This window comes from Sinohyriopsis cumingii, chromosome 11, assembly GCF_028554795.1.
Source record: "Sinohyriopsis cumingii isolate HCF-2022 chromosome 11, ASM2855479v2, whole genome shotgun sequence".
Classification (NCBI taxonomy): Eukaryota; Metazoa; Mollusca; class Bivalvia; order Unionida; family Unionidae; genus Sinohyriopsis; species Sinohyriopsis cumingii.
Window position 1 is genome coordinate 25,680,432 of NC_142971.1, and position 26,265 is coordinate 25,706,696.

Sequence of the window (26,265 nt, forward strand, 5' to 3'; positions counted from 1 at the left end):
GGTTTTTGTCTTAAGATGTTGACAGAAATAATATTTTGTAACTCGAGATTTGGCACATTGATAATCTAAATGAGATAGCTGATCCATATAACGTTCAGCTTTTCTTGGCATTCTTTGTGCCTGCCTACTCTATTGGGATCCCTCGATGTAGGATACAAGCGGACAACACGGCCACATAAAACACATGCAGTCTGTGGTTTTGACGTCCATAAAGCAATGACTAGTTTGTATTATGGCTAGCGATTACAAAGAATAATTGTCCACGAAGTGGATTGCTCTTGGCTGTGTTAATAATGCACCTTACAACACCAAGCAAAGTTCAACATGAAAATTGCCTACATTATACTCAAGAACTTCAAAGATGCATTTGAAATTGGCATATATATCACTGGTGGGCTGGTTTGCTTGTAACATGTACTTAAGTTTCCTCACCCATGATATTTGCAAATAAGGCACTTATACCAACGGAAACGGTTTCACCACTATGCACACGTGTCTTATTGACATAATTCTTTTCATCTTGAACTTGGCTGCTTTTACTAGTCTACAAAACATCATCAGTGTAATAATGCAAGCCACAAAGTTCTTCTCATAACCAGAACGAAACTAGCTTGCATTGTGTGAATTTCATGATTGCACACATGCTAAATAATCATTTCGGATTGTTTCATTGCTTGTTTGGAAGTTGTATCGCTGCCTACAATAAGATTGCGCACAGCGTACCAAAACAACGCGCAGCTGTATCAAGAAACGCTGTGGCGAAATAGTATGTCGTTGTCATAGCATACATTAATTTGACTCGTTTCACTTGACAATATTGTTTTCTTTCGCTAATCAGCATAATTTATGGCGTCTTTGGGTTTGATATTTAGAAATTTAATTCAAATATTTTGCCATGATTTTTGTATAGAGACAGAAATATTTTTTCGGTTAACATCTTCTTCGTGATATTCTTCTACCATTAGTCGCCTTTTCTGTTGCTTGCACCATATATCGTCCCACTTGCTTAAGATGTTGCTACTGAAGCAAGAACTGATAATACTTTTGGCGGAAGTATGAAAGGAATGTTGATATAGCTTGAAAGGCGCGACCACTAAAGAAAGGAGCGGCAATATAGCTGGAAATGTCTACCAGTGCGAGCTGCTAGCTGAGTAAATAGTTTTAGAGTTATGCCTGTATAATATCTCTTTTGTTTTGTATTAGAATACAGTTTTTGATGAGGCTAAACGACTGATGTAATTGATGGAATTGGCTGTTTCAAGCCTACTGAATACTCATCTTTTTTATACGCTGCTATAATCAAGTTTGTTTTGCTGTGACGGCGTCAAAACACTTTTACTTAAGTATACATCATTATAATAGTTCGTTCATACAACAGCATCCATCTCGCTGCTGTTAAGTGTATCAAGCGTAACAAAACGATCAACAGTTATCATAGCATAAACATAACCGGAACTGGAAGTTGGAGGGTTCATTTGTCTTCGATATCAACGTCAAAATTAAAAATATTGTAGAGGTTAACAAAGTCCTTAAAAGATATATGTGACCCAAGATCAACGTTCTGGTAGTTTTCCATAGATTCATGCAGCATAAATTATGCTCTTTAATAATTTGTGTAGGCCTCATCAAAATAGTATTCGAGGTCGAGTTCGGAACAGTATTTGCTGTTGGCTCTAGTAGCAATACGAGTTAGTCCCACGTTGTTAAATACCTGGCTGCCTGGCTGCTTTATCTTGGTCTTTATCTCGTGCAGCTCTGTGTGTGTGTGTGTGTGTGTGTGTGTGACTGAAAGCTGCGCTGCTAAGAACGTGACATTCTTTGAAACGCGGATTTGCTCAAAGTAAAAATTGTGTTAAACCTGAACAGAATGTTATCCGATTCTGGCAAATGATACCGAGATGGTATTGTTTTTGCATCAAGTATGATAAAATGAACTATCCGTCAACACCACCAGCTTCATGATGCATATTCGGATCAGTTCTTTCTAAAAACCTGTGCTTGCCTGAGCTTTCTAAAAACGGTATCAATGAAACGAAAACAATGGATCTTAGCAACAAACGTATGCAGACTTCTTGATGATTGTCAGCAAGATCGCATCATATTACAAAACCAATACTATAGTTTCGATTTTCTGGAGCAATAAAAACATTAAGACGGGTTAAACGAATGTAAGCTTCGGCTGACCCAGCCAAAGCAGAACATAATTCGGGAAGAAGCGCAATGTCTTGTCCGCACGTTTTACTACCTGCCACGATGTTTGTATTTTTGTATCAAAACACATTTTTTGTTGCAAAGCTTCTGATGTGGTCGTTGCTGACCGAAATCAGGTTTATGGTGGCACTGACAGTGGGCAAAAACTTGCTACTGCCTTTAACTCATTTTGTGAGAATCCTTTTGACTAACTGTTATTCATATGGCTGAAGCGACACATTATGGTGCCTCAAAAGCAAGCCAAACAATTCATTTAACTATGTCTAGTGCTGACTGGAAAACAGAGTTGATAGAAATCTTCCCAAGATCTTTTATGAGCTTAATACGTTTTGACTTCATGTACACAACATGGTTACATAGTTCTGGGGAATGCTGTCTGATGTAAATAACATCTCACCGCTCTTTGTTGAGATCCACGTAGTTGTCGCATTGATTCCCAATAGAAATTATAATTTCTAATATGCATGTTTACATTATTGATTGAGTACTAAATGAGTGCTGAAGTTTCACCGTCGTAAGAAATAATGGTGTCGCATTTGGACGAAAGCTGTAGAGCACATAATCATGACCTGCAGGTTGTGTTCTTATCGTTGGTGCTTGCTGAGGCGGGGAAAGACATGTTAGGTTAGGCAATATAACAATATACTTACCTGGTGTACCTTTTGAATGTTTGGTGGCTCATCTCCCGATGAAGTAAAGGCGAATAGGTCATCATCAAAAAATACTGCTTCATAACCTGCGTCCACAAATACCTATATTTTTACAAGTTGTGTGATGACATTCGCAAGTCAGAACCCAGGTATTTTGTCCTGTCCAAGGTTAGATATTAGGATTGTCCTTTATTATTTTCACCACCTTCTGTCACGCTTGACTATTTCCTTCCTGCTTAATCTTACACTATAATGGCACATTAGCCTAATTTAAATAACTAACCAGTAGCTTATTAACGTACATTCATACCTCCTCAAATACCTTAATAGTTTATTCTACCAACGTCTGCAGCCTAGAAGCAGCTGGATCTAATCTATGAGTAAGCCCCCCGCCCCCCAATTACTTGTTGAGCTGCTTGGTCTTCAATTATCTTTGTTTTCTGTTATTTTCGAGTCCTGATGATTTCTTCTAACTTGGCATCACGCGCTGTAGCAGTTTGTTTAGTATTCTCTGTAAATGGCTTAAATATGTTTTGTACACGTCGCTCTGAAATACGCGTTCTCCTACTATTCTACTATTCTGCAAGGACACGACCACGCAAATGCAACTACTGTTCTACGTACTTACGCACGACGTATTTTTATTCTCCTGCGTATAACCTCGTTGAAAGGCCATTGTATATATACTATTAGCATAAATAGCATGCTGATGTTATCAGCAACATGTTTTGCGAATCAGGTAGATAAAATTCTTCAAAGCCTTCAAATGTTTCAGGAGAGGTTTCTTCATCTATGAAGCGTCATGAAACCGTGCTTCGTAATAGATTTGCTTGATACTGGATCCATCTATACCACGACAATCAACACGCACAATGGAATATGTGTCCCGATTAGACAACAATACAAAGAAGCCTGTATTACGCGAATATATTTTGGCACATCTTCGTATGACTGCAACATGTAGAGCTGCAGTTCTTGTTACGTGACATAAAAAGGTATACCTTGATCTTCCTCTTGTTGTCACAATGGATTTTAATGTCGTCAAATACAATGATTGAGTTACTGTACCATCCAGCTCTTCAACGGCTTTATTTCTCGTTGCTCAAGATTTGTAAAGGTCTTCCTTATACCACAAGACGCTTCATCGAAGTCATCAAGCCTTCTATACTTGTCTTAGACAAGATACAGCACACAGATGATGACGCTGCCGTAGATGAGCCCGTTATTTATCAGCGTATATAAAAGCAGGTTTGTTTTGCCACGACATGTCGGACCATCAATCATGTAAATCAAAAGTCAGAAAACAAAAACGTTTGCCTAGACTTTTTACGTCTTTTGATTTCAAGTCTATAATTCGCATTTTTCATACAGTCAAGCTCATATAATGATCAGTGTGAAACTTTTATCACGCCTATTGCTTCTGGCAACACTACAACATATGGAATATCCGAGGCTGAGCTTAACAAGCGTGTTAAAAAGAGGGCGATGCCACGACAGAACGGCTACACATGTATACAAACAAAATTATGAACGTAGGTATACAAGTCTATAACGAAGATGCTGCAAATAAGAGCTCTACAGACAAGTCTTCTACAGTTCGGGCAAGAAAGCGATACAGCGTAGAATTCACCTACAACTGCTGCCAACATAAACATTGGAATCATTTGCGATGTTGCTGTAAGAAATTCCTTGTGTTTTGTTTGGCGCGCTATGTTTTCTATGCAAAAGTGTGTGAAATAATTAGTTTGTCTTATGGCTATTATAAATGACCTTCGACGTCGCTATTATTCCACCATGTAAGAAAAAGAACTTCAAGCCTTATAAAAGGTTTATTTAACTATTATCATTCAACTTTTTATCTTTATTTTCTCTCATACTACATTACTTTACCAAAACACATGTGCCATATGCTTCATATACTTCTTATTTTTGAAGTAATTTCAAACAACAAGTCAAACATTTTGACAAATATGTTTTATAACACAATCATACGTTTCACAGGTACTTTATTTTCCTCAAATACATTTGTCATAAACTTTTATCACTCAAGTAAGAAGCAGCTATTAATCTAATATTTTCACTAAGAAATTTTATGAGTTATACTTTTTCACTATCCTTTATATTGATATTCCTAAACGAATATCACCAATGCTGACTTGGTTAGGTTGGCTGCATTCTTTCATATTGATATTCCACAACGAATATCACCAATGCTGACTTGGTTAGGTTGGCTGCATTCTTTCATATTGATATTCCACAACGAATATCACCAATGCTGACTTGGTTAGGCTGGCTGCATTCTTTCATATTGATATTCCACAACGAATATCACCAAATGTGGACTTGGTTATGGTGGTTACAGTCTTTTTAAAATTTCAATGCTCGCGCATTCATCTATAAGAAACCGAAAATCAATTTCTTAATATGTAACGAAAAATTAATTGTAGACATTTATCCAATTTATGACCGCAATCTATTACATCATAGTCTGCATACTTGCTATTTTCTCTTCTAAATCCTATTGTAAATAAATATTTGACAAAAATGACAAAAACCTCACAAATGGTTTTTGTATTCCTTTCATTAAAATGGAGTACAAACATTGTAGTTGAAGAAGTTGTAACACCACATATACAATCACATTGCTAGATTCTTTTAATTACACTGTTGTAGTTATTGCTCATGCCATTCAAATGTAAGATGCAAGTTATATGTGTGTTTCAAAATGTTTTGTTTTCTCTTGCTGTATAAAGGCAAAATCAGACTTAGTGATATTATCTCTGAAATAATACATTCTCACATCTTAATTCGTTGCAATTTAATATATGATTTTGTATGTGTTGGATGGATTTATATATGCAGTTTATCCATGTATTCAAAATATCATATCCAAATGGATGGGTTGTTTATATTTTACTAACCATATGTGAATTCCATAAAAGGAGCAAATAACCTAAATAATTTAACAACCGGACTAATTTTCCCAAACGTTATTTCAGTTACTCTTAACTTGTTCAGCATCTCATACATTAATTTGTTGTCTTTCATTTTGCTAAAAGGTTATATAAAGGAGTAACAAGAAAAAGAATGCATGGAAAGTAAAATTATTATTAAAAATATTGTAAATTTTTCAACTACTGAGTTACTCTATTTCATAACGTAAATTTTGCTATATCCAGCAGTTAGAAACATACTTAAAAAGGATGGTCTATTTGTGTCATAATCAGCATCTTTTAAATCATGTTTGATCACATGACTTTCAGCAATTTAATTCGTATTGTGTACATAATTATTCCGTACATTCGTTAATTACCTTTCTGTTACTTCATAGTGGGATTTGAACCCACGCAGACAGCGGTGAGATGGCAGTGATCCGTAACGGTGAGCGCTTTAAATCACTAGGTACTCGTAAAAGGCCCAATGTTTGTATATTGTGATGGCGGCTTAAATATGACAAACACCAGTAAGTGTTTCATGCAAAGTTGCCTTCAGATATCACAAACACCATTAACTTTCTCATTCAAAGTTGCCATTAATGTCACAAACACTAGCAACTGTCTGATTCAAAATTGCCTTTAATGTCACAAACACAAGTAGCTGTCTTATTCAAACTCCCATTTAATGTCACAAACACAAACACCAGTAAAATTATCATAGGAAGGTCCACTTTAAAGGTGATAAACACCTGGAAAGGTCATACATAGACATTAAAACAGTTATTGGTAGAAGTGTGCCTTTTCAGTGTTAACAAATACCAGCGTTGTGATGATAACTGGAGTTTTTTCAAACCAGCAAACGTCACAACATGACAATCAATGTCCCTTGTTACATTTACTGGCTCTTTGGACAATATAACTTGCATCGGCAGTAAAACTAATGAATTGTGACACTGGCATCTCTTATATCTACGTACATAACTTTCTATCACTTTGTTCTATCACTTTGTTCTCTCTCTCTCTCTCTCTCTCTCTCTCTCTCTCTCTCTCTATATATATATATATATATATATATATATATATATATATATATATATATAATACTATCATACAGGTTAGAGAATTTTTAATTCGTACTCTATGGAGATTCGAACACAGGTCTGCGATTTCTTGATTTTTTTCTTTCATAGGAATCCGGAATGACTGTGTAGATAGAATAGAATTAATCGTTAGGTCGTCATGCGAGTGTGTCTGCTACACTCGAGTGAGTATAACACCGACTCATCTGCATTATTGTTTGACCATGTGCGCTTATTTGTGATGGAATATGGACTGGTGTGTGCAGGCAAGGCGATGGGTGCCGTTTACCCGCGGACATAGGTTCGAATCTCAGTAGAGTACGAATTAAAATTTCTCTAACCTGTATGATATTATTATTTGTAATAAATATTAATTCTGCATACTATCGCCAAGCATTCTCCAATATATTACAGGGATAAAACCCTCTCCCTCTCTCTCTCTCTCTCTCTCTCTCTCTCTCTCTATATATATATATATATATATATATATATATATATATATATATATATATATATATATATATATATATATAGACCATTCTTCTTTAAAAATTAAGAACAGATCAGACAAGATACTTATTAGAATACAGACGGACAATCAGATGTCATGATATCGACAATAGAGCTAATAGAAGGAAGGAAGCCCCAAGCACCTCCAAAACATTGTCTTAAGCAATATGACAATTACTACACAGTGTGTACACAATGAACAGTAATTATCACAGTTTTTACACAATGAATAGTAATTATCACAGTGTGTACACAATGAGCAGTAATTATCACAATGTTGGACGTTCACTTGTGCATTGTCAACATTAAATGTCAAGACAACAGCAATTGTCACCATTTATTCCACTGGCAACACGGCTTTCAGACTTGTTGGTAAATGGCATACATGTCATATTGTGGCATTCACCGTCGTGGAATGGTAAGCAAAATTTAACTCCAGAAATTGTCGCTTTATGGCATTTAAAGATGTGAAAAGATCCAGTAAATATAACAATTTATCGTCACTTTCTGACAATATTCAAAAGAGCGAGTATGTCGCAACCAGCAACTGTCACTTTATGACACTTACCGCTATTTCGTCACACTTACCGACATTTTCTCACACTTACCGCGCTACATAAGAGTCTGGTTTCAGTGATTTAATTAGCAGCATGAGAAGTCTAAAATATTCATAAGTCGTGAATTGCGGTCTGCCAGAGAACATCAATCGATAATTGTACATAAAGTATATACCAACTCAATGTAATATATATATATATATATATATATATATATATATATATATATATATATATATATATATATATATATATATATATATATATATATATATATAAGAACATTTTAGTACAATTTGTCATAATATTTGTCAGTCTCGCAAACAAAATCAATGCGTCAATAATAACATTTCCCCATGCCTAAACGGTCTTGGAAGTAAAATGTACTAAAGAAGTTTATATATATATATATATATATATATATATATATATATATATATATATATATATATATATATATATATATATATATATATATAAAGTCTGTGACTGTATTCATTACTCTAGCTATCAGAATATACGTATTCATAGTACTAGAGTTGTTTTTTATTCTCTCACAGATTGTATAATATGCCGTGCAATTCACCTCTCCCCATGGTTTGAGGATTCAATGGAAATAATTACAGATACCTCAGATGGCGCGAAAACATAGAATGAAAGAAAATGAGTACCTAATAAAATGAAAAATATACGGTATGAACGTAAATTCACAAAGTTAGAAGCAAGCTTTATGCACTATATTGTTATTTTTGCAAATTGTGGTTTTAACACTTAAGACGCGAATTTCCGATTTATTGTGTATCGACAGAAAGCACTCAAAACATGTATATACATATATATATATATATATATATATATATATATATATATATATATATATATATAAGCATGTTGACATCAGATTGAAATATGATCTATATTTCCATCAACTTTTGCAGCTTTTTATTTCATTTACTTTGGCGTCTACCATCTGTAGAAATATCGAACAAACATTTGTTTAATTTATCACACTCTTCATGCAAAGCAATGGTAATAGTACCCCAAGGGCAGGGAAGGAATAAATCAATATCGAATATTAAAATCCTTGAAATATGATACCTATTTCGCTGTGGAAAGCAATGATTATATTGAATTTATTTTTGCATTTTATCTGAATAAAGGTGTTGCTTACCCATGCGTTCGATATGTAGGCATCAATTATTAAGAAAGTTCAGTAAATTTCGTGTTATGCCATTCTGAAAGGAAATAATTTGATGCGGTCAAATAATTGCTCGTTAAATCTAATCAGCAGCCTGTTTACACAGTTCAAGCATTGATTTCATTTGCATCCGACTTCAATAATATTAACACTCATTGTTAATCCTCATAATGTGGAAAGAACTCAGTTTGATAATGAGCTATTGTACTGGGCAAAAATGTTGCCGTAAACTTATCTCAGCTCCAATTATGAACCGGCTGTTATAATGGACCCAGTCTCTTTCCAGAATTTATTCAAAATTACATGTAGTGTTGCACCAAACGCTAGAGCCAGACTACTAGATATGGATCTGGAGCTTTGTGTATTTAGCAGCGCCAGTCGTAGAAGAATCATTCGTACTTGAAAAATGAACTGATTATGACGTAAAGAGAAATATAGCTGTTGTATTTTTAAAAAATACCTTCCGGTGATAATGGAGAGTTTTAAAATGCTATTTTTGCATTTATTTAACTTTTGGCATAACTATTTTTTCTACAAATATGAATAGATCGTGACAAATCGAAAGCAGAAAACGTGGATGCAATGTGTTATATCTAAAGATATACAATACTGAGAATGAGGCAAATAAACAACTTCAAAGCTAACTTTGATTACAATAAAGAGAATGAAGGAACGTAATGATTTATTAAATATGTTTATTTTTTTCATGTGAGAAATAAACTGTATGTATGTATGTATGTATGCATGTGTGTGTATGTATCCGCGTGCGTGCGTACGTGCGTGCGTGTGCGTGCGTGCGTAGATAGGTATGTCGGTTGTAGGTAGGTAAGTCTAGGCATATATGGTTTAACGACACATCAGCACAATTCTGGCAATATAATGCCTATTAAATGTGAGGTTTCTGAATGCTAAAGTAAAAGTCACATATTTAAAAAGGTATATCCTCCTCCTCTCTTCTGTCCGCAATAAAAAGAGGTAACAAATACTAGCCCAACATTGTTAAAGGTGAAAATGTTAAAATTCTTTAAACGACAAGCAAAACTTAAGGGAAGACAAAAGTCATAGAAAATATGTATAGCATAGGATAAGCATTAATTATACAAACTTCATTCCTTAGGAAACTCTTAATTTATTTTCTAGTGCTACATAAAATCAAAAATATTCCAAAAAATGAGTCCACATCAAAGTACTTTTGTCCCACAGAGTGGAAGTCAATACACTTACGATTGTAGCGTATCTAATCTGGTCGAGGTTCATCCTTCAGTTTGTAAGAAAGAGTCCGATGTGTCGTTCCGTATGTACTGGTGCTATATCAGCATGCACGAGTCCGTTATGTCTATCTGTATGTACTGGTCCTATATATATATCATCATGCATGAGTCTGATATGTCTATCAATACGCACGAGTCCGATATGTCTAGTAGTATGCACAAGCCCGAGTCCAATATGTCTATCAGTATGCACGAGTCCGATATGTCTATCTGTATGCACAAGCCCGAGTCCAATATGTCTATCAGTATGCACGAATCCGATATGTCGATCAGTATGGACGAGTCCAATATGTCTATCAGTATGCACGAGTCCGTTATGTCTCTCTCCCTCCCTATCTCTCTCTATGTGTGTACTTTTTTTTACTTTACTTGATACCATATAGCCACTATTGAGCTAAGGTGCCGTAAAAAAACTGCCACTACACACTAGTTATGTTAATCTGATAATGTTGTATACATGCATAATAATGTGATTACATTGTGTGTTCATTACTGTGATTACGGTGTGTATAAATTAATGTGATTACGGTGTATATACATTAATGTGATTACAATGTGTGTACATTAATGTGATTACAGTATGCATACATGAAAATTAATAAAATTGAAATCAAGATCTTCTTATAATAAATAGATCTGGCAGGCACCGATAAAGTAACAGATTTTGCCGGTCTTTGGAATTCGCGGTCGTCTTATGTTAGTAACTTGTCAGATATTGCTTTGCCTTGCGCGCTAGAGTTATCATTTGAAACGATACACTTCAAGGAATACTTTCCCTTTCACAAATGTGAAAGCTGTAATTTTTTAGCGATTAGAAAGGTCAATAAACCATGGCATCCTACTTGTGTCCATCAGATCGTAATGTTGGTGATTTCGATATTAATTAGACTGGTGTGCACACATGCATGCATAGTAAAACATCGAATACTATTTTCAATAGAAGAGTGATACCTGTTTCAGTTATATATATATATATATATATATATATATATATATATATATATATATATATATATATATATATATAGACATGTGTGTGTGTGTGTGTGTGTGGATAAGGACTGTGCATTTATTTCAACGAAATATATTTCTCATGGATGAAATCATTTGAATTACATGTTTGATATTTCTCATGGATGAAATCATTTGAATTACATGTTTGAAACACGGAATAAGTATACGCAATCCTGTCAGCAAAGTCTACTTAAGACGAATATAAAAAGACGCAAAGTAAAATTAAGTTAACGATTGTTTGTTATAATTAGCAACTTTTAATGTTCTCCAAAATTTTGTCATGCAAGGTAGCGAAACTTATAAAATTGTAATAATTTTTTCCCAATCTTCCATCTGTTATTGAATATAAATGATAAAAATGATTATGATATACTAATAATTGTGACATAACATGTTACTTTTCCATTTCTTTATTTCTTTGCCTTGATTGATGACATCAACAAATCAAAAATGTCTGTAACAACAAATAGTTTACAGTCTGCTTTTCGCCTCAGAAGAAGTTATAATAGGTAGAAATGGAAAAGTCAAGATTAAAAACTCATCTTGAAGAATTTAAAAAGCGTAAGATGTATGTTTTAATTGAGTTGATGTTCTTGAAAATTCAAATGTTTAATAAAAAGCAGATTTTATATGCGCATAAACAGTTCATAAAATAAACATGCCCACCCACCCACCCCGACGGAATATAATAGCGGTTATTGAAGAAGACATGGAAGGATTAATATTTCCAATCAAAATACAACTTAATGAATATAACTGCTAAAGCTTAAATCACTCAGGAAATCCCTTTCATTTATCGTGGCCTTCTTTATTGTACTCTACACTAATATGCTATGGAATTGCCATTCATATCTTTAGCACTTACCTTATAAATTGGGACTGTCAAAGCTCAACGCCATCCTCCGTCAAATGAAGATTTTTTAATGAAAAATTCTTAAATCTTCCAAGAGGAATGATATTTGTTAAACAATATTGTGTTCACTCTTATACTGTATTTTTTTAAGATCGTAGTATCCCTCAAAATTTTGTTCCAGTATCTTAAAAAGACTGCATTTTTTGCATCCGTATGGCACGAGGTCGTGTTTGTCACACTGTATGAATGACAGCAACAGTTGAGTTCATGAAAACTACAGAGGTAGCCGAAGGTAACCTGACATTACGGAGCGCACGCCTCACTTAACCAATAGAAACTCGACACTGCCTTTCAAATATTCATGCGCATTTGAACTGGTAACTACTACGCAGCCGCTTGGCATGCCCTGGACTTCTTAGCTGGCTTTTCATTATTAATTCCATTCTTGGTAGAACTGCAAGCGTGTATATGCAAGAATTCTCCAGGGTCCATTAGGAAATTGAATTTTCTCTGAAACAATGAGCCACTTGAGGGAAATGTAGGAATAAAGAGTTTGATGTAGATTTCGGTTGGCGAGGCCATCATTAGCAATAGCACATCAAAATTAATAAAAGCCGATTAAGCAACAAGTCTGATATACCAGTTAAAACTGCGATTACCTCTATCTGCCTCTGTTTGAATATTATCTATTTTTCAATTCAGTGTTCATTATTGATATTCTAGACACTTCATGCTTACATTCTCTGCTTTATTCTTCCATTGACAGGATACAGTATTTACCTTAGGAAACAAGATATCCGCCATACTTCGTCCCGCGTGTGCTGTGTAAAATTACGTTATTTTTTTAACTTAATCGTGAACAGCATCCACCCTAATGTGGACGTACGCTTTATTCAATTTAGCTGACATTATAATATGTGTAGATTAATCTCAAAGAAACATGGGTTACGTATAGACTGCATTGTGTTTATTGTTTTTCAATACATTTCTGTTTCTTGGAATGGCTCATACAAAATTCAGCTCATCTTTCTGGTTCAGATTCTGTTTGTTACTTCCAAAAATCACTTCTGATTATTACTGGGAGAAGTAAGTTCACAGAAAGCTAAGAGCAGAACTTAATTAGAATGCAATGATGTAAACTGAATGCATAACTTAATTAGAAAGAAATGGTGTAAACTGAATGCATAACTTAATTAGAAAGAAATGGTGTAAACTGAATGCATAACTTAATTAGAAGGAAATGGTGTAAACTGAATGCATAACTTACTTAGAAAGAAATGGTGTAAACTGAATGCATAACCTTATTAAAATGTAACAATGCGATGAAAATAAATTGAGGTTTTCCTTAATATAATGTTTTGATATCTACCAGACAAACGGTGAATTAGGGCATGATGGTGCCAGTTTTGTAATGTATACCAGGGGCCCCGAGTGGCCGAGTGGTCTAAATCGCTCGCCGTTACGGATCACTGCCATCTCACCTCTGTCTGCGTGAGTTCGAGTCTCAACCTCGGCTAACGTTGGTACGTGAGAAAGCCTGCCAGTAGCTTCTCGTGGGTCGGTGGTTCTTCCCTGGGTTTTCCAGGGTTCTTCCTCCACCAATTATACTGGCCGCCATGTATAGCCTATCTTGTGCTGAAAAATGGCGTTAAACCCTACAACAACAACGTGTAATGTATACCAGAACCGAATACTTCTAGTTGAAAAAAGAGTTTGCTTGATATTAGCACCTCTCTGTGTTTACACTCGTTCTCTTTCGAGATGTGAATATTAAACATCACATTTTAGAAAGAGTGTTGTAATAAAACTCATTGATGATGAAAAGTAAATAAAACAAATATTTGCTTCCTTTTCATCGCGTGCTTTTACCATATTTTTACAATTTGTTTCGAAAATCTAAGTTCATCTGTAGTAAAAGAATGCATTCAACAGTAAAATCTGGCGTTTCAGTGCAATTTTTTTTAAAATATAGGTTATCTAAAACGATATTAATCTTGATATTTTTCAACCAATCAAACTATCCATCTCTCTCTCTCTCTCTCTCTCTCTCTCTCTCTCACACACACACACACACACACACACACACACACACACACGCACGCACACACACACACACTGACCCCCCCACATACACTGTCAAGTTCTTGGTAGATATCTAATCATTGTGTGATAAGCTTAAAGTCATTGATACTCATGAAAAAGAAATACACTGTAAATATCGATTACTGTGCTGTTTATCTTATGGATTTAAATGACAAAACATTTTAGATACGAAGCTTTTAGTGGCCCTTTCATTCTAAGAATTATGTACTTTTAATTTGACTGAGGTCAGTGAACAAAATTAGAATTTTAAATGTTGTCCTTTTGTCATCTCCATAGATTTGACGAATTTCGTACTTGTTTAAACGAAAATGACAGGCTAAATTTGAAATCTTTTCTTAACAGAGATTTTTCTGCAAAATTAAGGCACTGCATCGGTCAATACGATCCACTTACAGGTATATCCTGAATTGCAGACGCAGTATCGATTTATCGAGCACTTTATTTGTATTCCTGCGCCCACTTCCGCTGCTACACAGTGTCCTATCATGTACTTCCGGTGTTACGATATTCATGCATACAACTGTAAGGCACATAATGTCAATCGATCTGAAGTGGAGGAATGTCAGTACATCAGCTGAGAATTAAGCTTTCGGAGAGTGTAAGTAGTCAATCAAATATATTCAGGGCAGATTTCATGCTGAAGGGGTTCAAAGCATGTGAGTAAGTGCGATAAACCTAGCCTTGATTCCCACTCAGAAAATGCAAGCAAGGTAAGAAATGAAGAAGTTCGATTGGATCGAATATAAGGTCAACTTGACTTTAAACATTAGATATTCGATTATGGGAGTATCAGTACTGTTTAGAATATGATGGCAAACAATTGATTTTAAATCCATTAAAAATCCCTTTAAGGTCATCGTTATAAAATATACTTATAGATTTTTAAAAAATATTTTAACGACTGATTCATGATATTATTGCAACATTCAATAAAGTAACACCTCTTTCTCTCTCTTTAAAAACTGCATTATTACACAAAGTACTAGTTCAATTTCTGTTATATTCAAGTTAGAGGGAGAAAAGGTTTCAAGAAATTGTTTCAAATATATTAAATCTCCCGATTGTTTCAATTTTCCACTTCGTCCAGTTACTTCTTGTAAAGGAAACCAGCCATATAAAATACTTCTCGGCTTAATGTTAATCCACGTGATTAATTTACGTTTACATTGTTATCCACTCAGCCGTTTAAATAAACTATTTGACACTTTCTTTTGTGTTGTTGTAGTTTAATTTTTTCTCCATAACGAAACACAGATAACCTTGCACGTATTATTACTTTTAACTTAAAAATATGCAACGGGATGAATTTATATTGGTCATCAGTGATTACCACGTGGGATAAAATTTTAGTCGACAGAAAAGAAAGTAAAAAAGAAAAATGCTATAAGCAATACGATTTCTAAGCATCCAAATATACAGACAATATGCTTATTAGATGCTTCTCAAAGGCGAGAATGCGTACAAAATATCTAGAGCATTCGATACGTTATGCTTATACACATAAACTACGGATGCTTATTGAATACTAGTTTTGAGGCAAATAATTCGTCTGACAAAAAATTTGTCCAGTCAGCTGTCAACAATTTGGTAAGGAGCTGACCTCAATCGGGCCAAATAGCAAACAGTGACAGAGGTATTGGGTAAGTTCAGCTAGTTCAGCGGGTAGCGGTGTGGCGGGTTAAGTTCAGCTAGTTCATAAACTATACCAGTTTTGAATATTCTTGACCAAACCTGACAGTGTATCTTCTGTTTCTGCTTGCCCATACTGACTGAATAAATACACCATATGCCTTGGCTCATATTCAAGAGAAGACAGTCCCAAAGAAGGAAAATCAGCTTTAAACCCATTGTAAAGCAAACAGGAAGATCCGGAAGACACCCCTGTAACTATAAATTTACCCGCCAACCGCCCTGTCCAGCCATGAAAGTCCCGACGAGACCCGAAAGATTCCCCTGCCACTATAAATTTACCCGCCACCCGAAAACCACCCTGTCTTGCGATGAAAGTCCCTACGAACGAGACCCGGAATGAATTTAGGCAAAGAGAATAAATATCTTTTCGAGGAATATGAGTGACCCCGAAAAGGGCCTTTGGTTTTCTTCTTGTTCTTTTTATTTCTTCTTTTCCTCCACCAACTTCTCATTCTTTATCCTACTTTCTTAACAAACCCAAATATACTATCCACACAGGGGAAGGAGCAAAAAAGCACACACACTACTATCCACACAAACACACACTCTACTATCCACACAAACATACGTGTACGCATACAAATCCAAAACTCTATTATCCACACAAACGTACGCGAACGCATACGAACACACACTCTACTATCCACACAAACATACACTCTACTATCCACACACATGTACTTGAACAAATACAAACACACCCTACTATCTACCCAAACACACACTCTACTATCAACACAAACGTCCGCGCACGCATAAAAACCCATTATCTACTATCCACACACGAAAAGAAACCCCGAAAAATGACTAATCACACAGATAGAAAAGAGAAAATGTCCTGCAAAAATCATAAAATACTCGTGCCTTGTCTGTCTTTGTGTCAAACGTGATATTTCCTGCATATGCCTACCTCTGCTATCTCTTCTCCCTGTTCCTCCACTTTTAAAGTCATCGACAAACACTTAGATCGTGCTAGTTGGGAGGCCTTGTATGTTCGCCATCTCTTGAACATGTTAATTGCAAGACCTAGCGATTCAGGCAAAACAGAATATGTCAAACGTTTGATCGAACATAAACATCATTTGATCGATCGTCCACCTCAACGGATCGTGTGGTATTACAAAGAGTGGCAATCTGTGTACAGTCTCTTGCGAGAAAGTCAAGGCGCTTCCATAGTGATTGTTGAAGGCATTCCTGGCGAAGACGACGGGATCGGGTTTGACCGCTGTCAAACCGATCTGCTTATCACCGACGACATGTTAGGAGAAGAAGAAGAGGAAATTAAGCTGTGGTATGCCAGTGTCATTTACGTCACCCAAAAGTTGTTTCAACAAAGTAAAGCCCATCGCACCATCAGTCTCAATGCTCATTACGCGGTCTTGTTTAAAAGCCCTAGAGATCAATCGCAAGCGCAAGTCTTAGCCAAACAGTTAGGAACGCCTTGGCTGACTCATGCGTACGTCGATGCTACTTAAACCCCACACGCATATTTACTCGTGCATTTAACCCCCAACCCCCGATTATATGTGATTTCTAACCCGTCTGTTTCACTACTGGACCAAAGACGGAGGGCTTGTGGTATACACTCTCCATTCGTCTACGGCATCAGTAGCCAAAACAATCCAGAAATACGTGCTCGTGACGTAGAAGCCAATCTCTGAGAAGTATTACGATGGTTTACGGTGACAGCACGTCAATTTCTGCAAGGCATCATTCACATTCCACATCAAAGCAAACGTTTTTTTGAGAGAAACAAAGTCGCCTTGACACAACTGGCAGATCTTCGCATCGACACTCAAACCGAAAAGCAAATCATTTTGAAATCTGGAGGCAGCAGATCTCTATGAGGTGTCATCATTCGCTCCCTTTTGCGACGGAATCCCAACGTCCCCCAAAGTCCTCCCCAAGAAAAAAGTCACTCCAACGAAAGCCAAACAGACCCAGGAGGAAATAAAGAGCATTGGTGTCAAGACCCGATCACAGCAACAGAAAAAGAAAGCCTACAGAAAAATAAGAAAAGCCAACAGAAAAGACCACATAAAACAGTTTCTTTCCGCAAGAGGCCACCATCTATAGCTACGGCGACCGCGTCTTCAGTAGCCTCGGTTCGTCCACTTCTCCGTTGCTAGTGATGGCAGCCAAGTCCAATTTGACACCCGTTCTTCCTCATTTGATGAAACAATGGGAACCCGCGTCTCCAAGAACTTCTCCTCCAGCGGTGACACCCTTTTCCTCCTTAGCTTCAGCAGTAGATGCTCACAAAGTATCTGACCACACAATCAAAGTCCAAGAGAGACTGGGTATGTTACAGGATTAATTGGATTTGTCCAAGCAAAACTTTTAGTCCATTGCGAACCTCACAACGACGTTTGATGCCTGTCGTTAAGTTGATACGACGTAACGACAATCAGTGGCGACATATTGAAAGTATATAAAAGACCTGCGGTCAAGAATGGGGATCAGTGTTTTGTGATCCTGAACTCCCAAACATGTCCCCTAAAAGAAGTGTACACCATTCTCTGGCTAAAAAAAAGGAAAGGAAAGGAAAGCACTTTCTCCTCGTTTAGTCAAACATTGGAACATGTTGTCTGTCCTGTCGAAAGCTCATTCACCCATCCAAAAAAAAAGCTCATTTAAACTGTATCTAAAGACGTCGTCGATACCGTGTGTGAATGTTGCCTGAACGTCTTGAAAAGCACGATATCGTAGTTTCCACATCAGACAAAATGCATAGCCAAGCATCCACACGTTTTTCGTCAAATGGTTCAAAAGAAATACCCATTTGTCAAAAGAAAAAGAGGTTGGTGGAACGCGGAGGAATTTTACCCATGTTGTTAGAACCCTTGCTGCAAGGAGTATTGTGAACGATGTTGGGAGGACTCATGGGAGCAAAATATAACAAAGGACCAAGAAGATAAAATGGACCTCTTGAGCTAAAAAATCTCAGAAGTGACCATTGGAATCGAATGGAAGGACGAAAACTGGCTTTAGTACATTACAAACAAAAGATGGAATACCATCGTTGGTAAGAACAACAGACCCCGCATTTACCCCCCAATCATCATTTGACTGATATGTCCCAGTTACAACACGAATTGCAATTGTTGATAGATCGCAATGATTTGTCCAAAACAGAAAATTCGCAAAGGTACGGTTAACTTTTGCAACGACTGCAACTCTTTCACCAGAAAGATGGAGACGAAACAGCTCTGCCGACTCTGAAAGATTTGAAGCCTTTGATGAAAAGTCCATCACCACCAACACCCTCAGCGGTCAAGACAGTCGCAGTCCACGAATGTCTGAGGAAGAAGATGTACGAGAAGTCTTTCAAACACCGTCGGCAGCATCCATTCCTAGTAAGATTGCAGCGTCATTATTGACCCCTTCCCACACTTCTCAACCAGAAGAACTAAAAGCTTGGGTTAAAAAGATGATGTCTACTCCTCCTTCGACAGAACTCAAAAAGAAAGAAGGGAAACCAGAAGTGAAAAAAGAAGAGAAGACCAAAGCTATCCCATTACCGCCACCACTTCCACCACCACTGCCTACGACTTCTATTCCCGTGGCACATCGTACACATAACACCGTTTCTAAACCACCACTTCGCCCCGTCCAAAGTTGCATCAGCGAAGAGTGGATGACTTATAAAAAAATGGAGAAGGTGTTATTCAGCATTTACTACGATCCAGCCCTGCAGGATACGGAGGAGTTCAGAACTTGTATCGTGCTGCCAAAACCCGTCTGAAAAGTCTCCGCTTACCTCAAGTGCAACGATGGTTACAAAAACAAGCCACTACACTTTTCACAAACCCATTCGACGAAAGGTTTCCAGTAGTCGCACCAGAATGGAGGGCATCGATCATCTATGGCAAGCCGATTTAGCCGATGGCTCTCATTTGGCCACCATGAATCGTTGCTACAAATATTTGTTTTGTGTCATCGACGTCTTTTCCAAATTTGTCTGAGTCGTACCATTGACTTCCACATCAACCAGTGACTTAGTGGGAGCCCTGAAACTTGTGTTCAAACAAAGTGGTTGTCACCATCTTCGATGGCAAACCGTCAAATGCACCGAATTTCTGAACCAAGCTATCGAAAAGAATTAATAAAACGTAACATTTATTTTTCACCACCGAGAATCCTGAAACAAAAACCAACATCTCACCTTGAAAGAACTCATGTGACTGTCCCCAGGGAAAAAAAGAGTGTTTTCAACAGGAGATCGGGTGCTCATTGGCAAAAACAAACGCACTTTCGACAAAGGTAACTTACCCAACTGGACCACCGAACTGTTTCGTGTCACTGGACGAGTGCGTGGCCGTCATCATGCCGTCTATAAATTGGAAAACATGAACTGGGAAGTGTTTAAAGGAACGTTTTACTTGCCCTAGTTAAAACGCGTGACCAGAAAAGAAGAAGCGTACTACATCGAATGCATTCTCGAACGAAGAACCCGTAAAGTGGGAAAACGCAGTGTAAAAGAAGTCAAAGTACGTTGGAAAGGATATCCTCCCAGTTTTCATCCTTAGAACGACGCTTCGCAAGTCATCGACTATAAAAAGAAGTGACCATCATGTCCTTTGACACATTCTTAACTGACACTACAACCGCGACCACTCCTTTACTCAGTTCTTCTCAGCAAGATCTACCGAATCAACCCTTGTGGGTTTGGTGTTGGGAACGTGTGCTTAAAACGTAAATCGTCTTTTTCTGCCAAATCTTTGTGGTGTATTGTGTCATTGGTGCTTACATTGCCAATTAAAGTTTGCAACAAGGAGATAAACAATAGTGGACCATTTGTTTGAGCAGTTGCATTGGTTATCTTCTTCCCAATCCTTCACTGAAATATTCATCAGACTGGAACAACGATAATCTTGCATACAATAGCCACAACAGCAATCCTATTTTGGACACTTCTCTGACTTCCAGTGACCCCTCGGACATCAGCAGAACTCTGGAATTATGAACAACACCAACAACCAATTTTACTTAACTTTACCCAATGACAGTTCCATGGAGGTGGATCCCAACAATACTTTTACCACATTACCTCAGGCCATCCAATCAGATCAAGAGTCCCATTAGGACCTGGCTTTGGTAGAAATGATTTACCATAAACAAGACAAAAACATCACTGAAACTCAAAACACTTTCCAGGTCGAAATCCTGAACGTCCAATTGCAAGAAGAAATGAATAAAATCGGGTTTTCAGGTGACACAAAGTAAGCAAGCAATTCATCATTCAGCATCTACACGTTGAAAATTTCGGCAGGCTATTAGTTTAGCAGTGAAAATTCGGTGGACACAATTGCTGATAGGTTCGAGGCAGCCTTTGGCAAAGTCCTGAACAGAGCAAAACAAAATGTTAAGATTGTGTGCCATAAAGTGGCTCGTCGCCTACTGATGCAATTTCAGGATACCGAAACGTTGTCCCTTAGGTTTACTGGTAGTTTGTTTGAAAGGTTGGGTGGACATCCACAGATGGTAACACAGAATCTGAGCCCAAAGATCAGCAGTAACATAGATTTTTACAGGGCTTTGGGATCCCCTGTAGAACTGAACCAAGGACTCAATTTGATCTTTGTGTACTATGATGTGATGGAGTACAGCGTGATGGGACACACCTCCGTACCGTTAATACGTGTCATTCCTTTCAAAGTGGATTATACCATGACCAGTGACCTGGAAGGTGGAAACACCTATCATGTTCACTGCGAAATTGTACATCTTCACTATTTCCTCGTCAGTAAGTCGTATTTCGACACTGTCAACATTGCTATAAAAGGAGATCTGGGACAAAATAGTCCATTTACCAAAGTGAAAGTCACTGTGAAACTTCATTTTCGAAAACGATTCTCTAACGACTCGTAACTCATGTATCCTGCTTACCGTGGCGTCGTTTGACAGTGAGGATATTGTTTAGGAGATATGTTCAAATCTATCTTTCGTTCGGTGGCCCCGGTTTTGAAGCAGATGGTGACACGAGGATTGCAAGCATTGAAAGATGCCGCATTGACGCATGGCAATAAATTTCTCCAAAATGGCATCATCGCCAATCAAAACCCCAAAGAATCTTTCTTGAGAGCAGGTAAAAATGTCTTGCTTCAAACGGGCAAAGATATTTTGGGCCGACGAGAAATTATTATAAATGTCTTGGACTCTGCCGAGTCAGGCATTCCTGCTTTCCTGATGCTACAGCAAGGACAAATCAGTAAGAGACGACGAAGACACCCTCCCCGAGGCCTCCATACCCTCAGAACTGGAAAGACTAAGAAAAGAAGAACCGTCCGAGACTTCAAAGTTTTCGATTATTAAAAAACAGAGAGAGAATAAGGAAAGAAGACGATGCATCGAGAGTCTTGCGCCTGTTTCAAGTCGGAACCGGATCTGTCTGCCATGTCATCCACCATGATGACAATCCAAGAATCCCAATGGGTCGAACTGCATCTCTAACGGTCCTGATATAAAGGACGAAGAAAAAGTAGCCCCCGTCAACAATTTTATGCATTCCTTGTTCAGTGGAGTGGATTTGTATTTGAATAACAAACTGGTCAGTAGCACCATGGACATTTACCCATACCATGCGTACCTGGATAATCTCTTGACGTACGGAAAAGAAGCCAAGAACACCCATCTGGATGCTTGCGTGGTATGGAAGCCTGACACAGCAGGCAAATTTAACGATACCAGTTTTATTACAGATAAAGAAACAGACCACAATGTGGGAATCAACAGTCGACGAAACAAAATGAAAGGACCCAACAAAACTTTAGAACTGATGGATCGTTTACATTTGGACATGTGGTTGCAAGAGAAGTATTTACTGAACAAAGTGGATGTCAGCCTGTTGCTGAATCGTAGCAGTGCCGCTTTCCATTTGATAGCTGAGTCTGCCTATTATAGAACAGTCATTCAAGAAGTCAGACTCTTTGTACAACGTGTGGAAGTGTTACCTTAAGTGGGAAATGACATCAGTTACACTTTGAGCAGAACGACCGCCAAGTATCCGATACGACGCGTGGAAGTGAAAACTTTTACCATCCCCGCTGAACATCTATTGCTGGACAGCAATAGATGATAGATTAAGGACAGTTATCCAAACGTTTGATGATTGGCATCGTAAAAAATGCAGCCTTCAGCGGATCCTTTGGAGTTACAGCACTACAACGTGTAAAAGACCGAAGTCATTCGAGATGGCGAAGCTTTGTGTACTAAGCATTTTAGACCTGACTTTTGTGACGAGAAGAAGAATTATTTGCAATCATACATTTCCCTGTACGAAGCCACGGGACAGTTAGGAACCAACACCAGTCACGGCATTATATACGAGGTTTATACAGAAGGTTTGACTTTGTGGGCCTTTGATTTTACTCCAGACCAAGGCAGCAACGAGGGACATTTCCACCCTATAACAATCCGGTCAAATTATTGTGGAACTTCAGTTTTGCAAAGCCAATACCCGTATAAAAAACACGGTGAACGTCATTTTCTATACCGAATTCGACAATACGATAGAAATCAACAGTCTGGAAGAAGGCATTCTAGGTTATTAGAAATTATGGAAGACACATATCCCTCTTTGAATGGTGGAGAATATATGGAAATGGAATGGGAGGATACCATGGAAGCAGAACCCGAAGACAAAGCCGAAGAGGATGTGGTCATGAAGTTCAGATGGTCAGAACAAGAACAACATTTAGTCTCCTGTTTTGCCAAACACCTGGCAAAAACATTAAGGAACTGAACAAGAAAGATTGCCATGGATGTCAAAACGATCATCCCAGTCAAATTCAACACAATACATGTCTGATGATGAGTCAAGAAGAAAAAATGGACGAGTATCTGAACGAAGCTTGAAGTCTCATCTAGGAAGAATCATTGTTGCATCATTGGTATAACGACTTGCGTGATCATTCCTCCCCTCCATTGATGGCTCTAGAGATCCATCAAATCGAAGCTGTCTTGCCTTAGACTGCAAGACGAAGCGAAGAAACGGTTACTTGTCAGAGATTTTCAAGCAAAATGTTCGGATTGAATTCATGAATTATTATTACCTGTGAAAATACGAAGAAAAATAACCCAACAAAACAAAAATGGATACCTGGAAACTTTATTACCTTTTGAACCACAGTTCGTACACTGCTTCTTGGAATCATATCGTGTGTGCTAAAGATGAAATGCCTCATCGCAAACCTCAAGACCATCAAGCTTATGTCATCGACACGGACGACAGTCATCTCCCAGTAACCCACTGGGTAGTCGTCTACATCCCTAAGGAGGATTGTGGGGAGCATTTTGATTCGTATGGATTGCCACCTTTGGAAGACGACATCATCGACTTTATGAAAAGAAATGCCATGATAACACGATTCAATAATGTGCAATTACAAGGCACAGATTACATGGTGTGTGGACAATACTGTGTGTATTTTTTTTATCAACGCAGTATTGGATATTCTTTAGAACATTTAGTGACTTATTTTGATCGTCACTCTTCTAGACATGATGACAAAATAGATCGATGGCGTTGTGACCATCATGGTTATATCTTGTCTTTAGCCAGGAAACGTAGTGTACATCTATGGCCCAATGAGTGGAAATCTCACTTTACTCCACAACGTTGTCAATCTTACTTTAAAAGTTGCTTTTTATTGGTAGCAAATATTTTAAGGTTAATCGTTGGTTGTTATTTGAATATAAATATTGTGTTTTTAAACAAAATGTCTGTCGTTTGTCTTTGACTTCTATTTATCCCTCACCCTAAAATCAAACTATAATAGCGTTCTGACCCAACACAAATTCGTAGGGATGTTTTCCTTCACGTCCGTGCTTGACATATATAAAGGGGAGCGCTCGTTAGTGTGGCTATCTATCGTTCATTAATCAACTGTGAAAAAATGAGCAGCAGAATCACTAAACTCTTGGAACTCTAAATGCATTTGGAGTATACCAGGAGCCTCCTGGCTGTAAAGGCAATTGCAGAAAGTGCGAGAATAGAAGAGGAGGAGGAGGAGTGGAAAAAGAAGAAATAGAAGGAAGGAAAAACCCCGCCTCACCTCATGCGGAGACCTCTGTGTGAGGTCAATCCCGAGGTGAGGAGACCTCCACCATTACAACCAGCAAGATAACCAGCACCACAACCACAACAATGCTAGCTACAGCCACCAGTAAGTGTGCCAGAGATAAGGAGACCTCACCATCCCTGACTGCAAAATTGAAAGCAGAAGGAAGTCTTCACTATCCCACAAAGTGAAGACTGTGATGATGAGGCCGCTCAACCCGCCTTTGCGCTCCCAGGAACAACTGTAAATTGGGAGCAGGACTGGAGTAGACGTTGCGTGTATGGGGCCAGGCCTGGGATATGTCAGTAGTATCCAGGTGTATTTGAAGTTCAAAAACAGCCCTTCTCATTCATAACCAAATCTCTAGCAAAGAGACTATTCAAGTTGTCAATCTGAGTGAGTGTGGAGTAGTGTGATTATAAACACTTGCTCCTTTGCTGATGTGATTATGTGCATGTATTTTTGTATAATCTCGCGTACGTTTCTCTTGATAGTTGAGTGTTTGTTTGTATGAGTGCGCATATGTTTGTGTGGATAGTAGATTCGGGGCTTGTATGAGTTCGCGTACGTTTGTGCGGATAGTAGATATTGTGGCTTTTTTATCCATCCCGTGTGTGGATAGTATATATTGGGATGTTTGATATGATATTTTAGGTTTGTATGAGTTCGCGTACGTTTGTGTGTATAGTAGATATTGTGGTTTTTTCTCTTTCCCGTGTGTGGGTAGTAGATATTGGGGTTTTTGATAGTACATTTGGGTTTTTTTATCCTTCACTTCTGTGTGGATAGTACAGTGTCTGTTTGTATGTGTTAGCGTATGTTGTGTGGATAGTATAGTTTGGGTTTGTATGAATTCGCGTACATTTGTGTGAATAGTAAATATTGTGGTTTTCTTCTTCACGTGTGCGTGTGTTTGTGATAGTATATTTGTGATTGTGTTTTCTTCTTTCCTCTGTGTGGATGATATATTTTGGGTATTTTGTGGGCTTTTTCACCTTCCCGTGTGTGGATTGCATATTTGTGGGTAATTTTCCTCCTCTGCCCATGTGTGAATAGTATATTTGGGTTTGTTAAGAAAGTAATATAATCAATAAGAAGTTGGTGGAGGAAAAGTAGCAATAAAAAAAAC

The 26,265-nt window shown here is 37.6% G+C and overlaps 1 protein-coding gene across 1 annotated transcript in view; it reads right to left on the minus strand.

Annotated features, from left to right (window-relative positions):
• The window catches only part of LOC149787804 (vesicular glutamate transporter 2-like), a 127,469-nt gene extending 114,905 nt beyond the window's left edge, over positions 1 to 12,564 (minus strand). Inside the window, exon 1 of the mRNA XM_089974013.1 lies at positions 12,292 to 12,564. The gene's annotated coding sequence lies outside the window, so the exon portion shown is untranslated. The remainder of the gene's footprint in view (positions 1 to 12,291) is intronic.
• Positions 12,565 to 26,265: the final 13,701 nt, after the last annotated feature.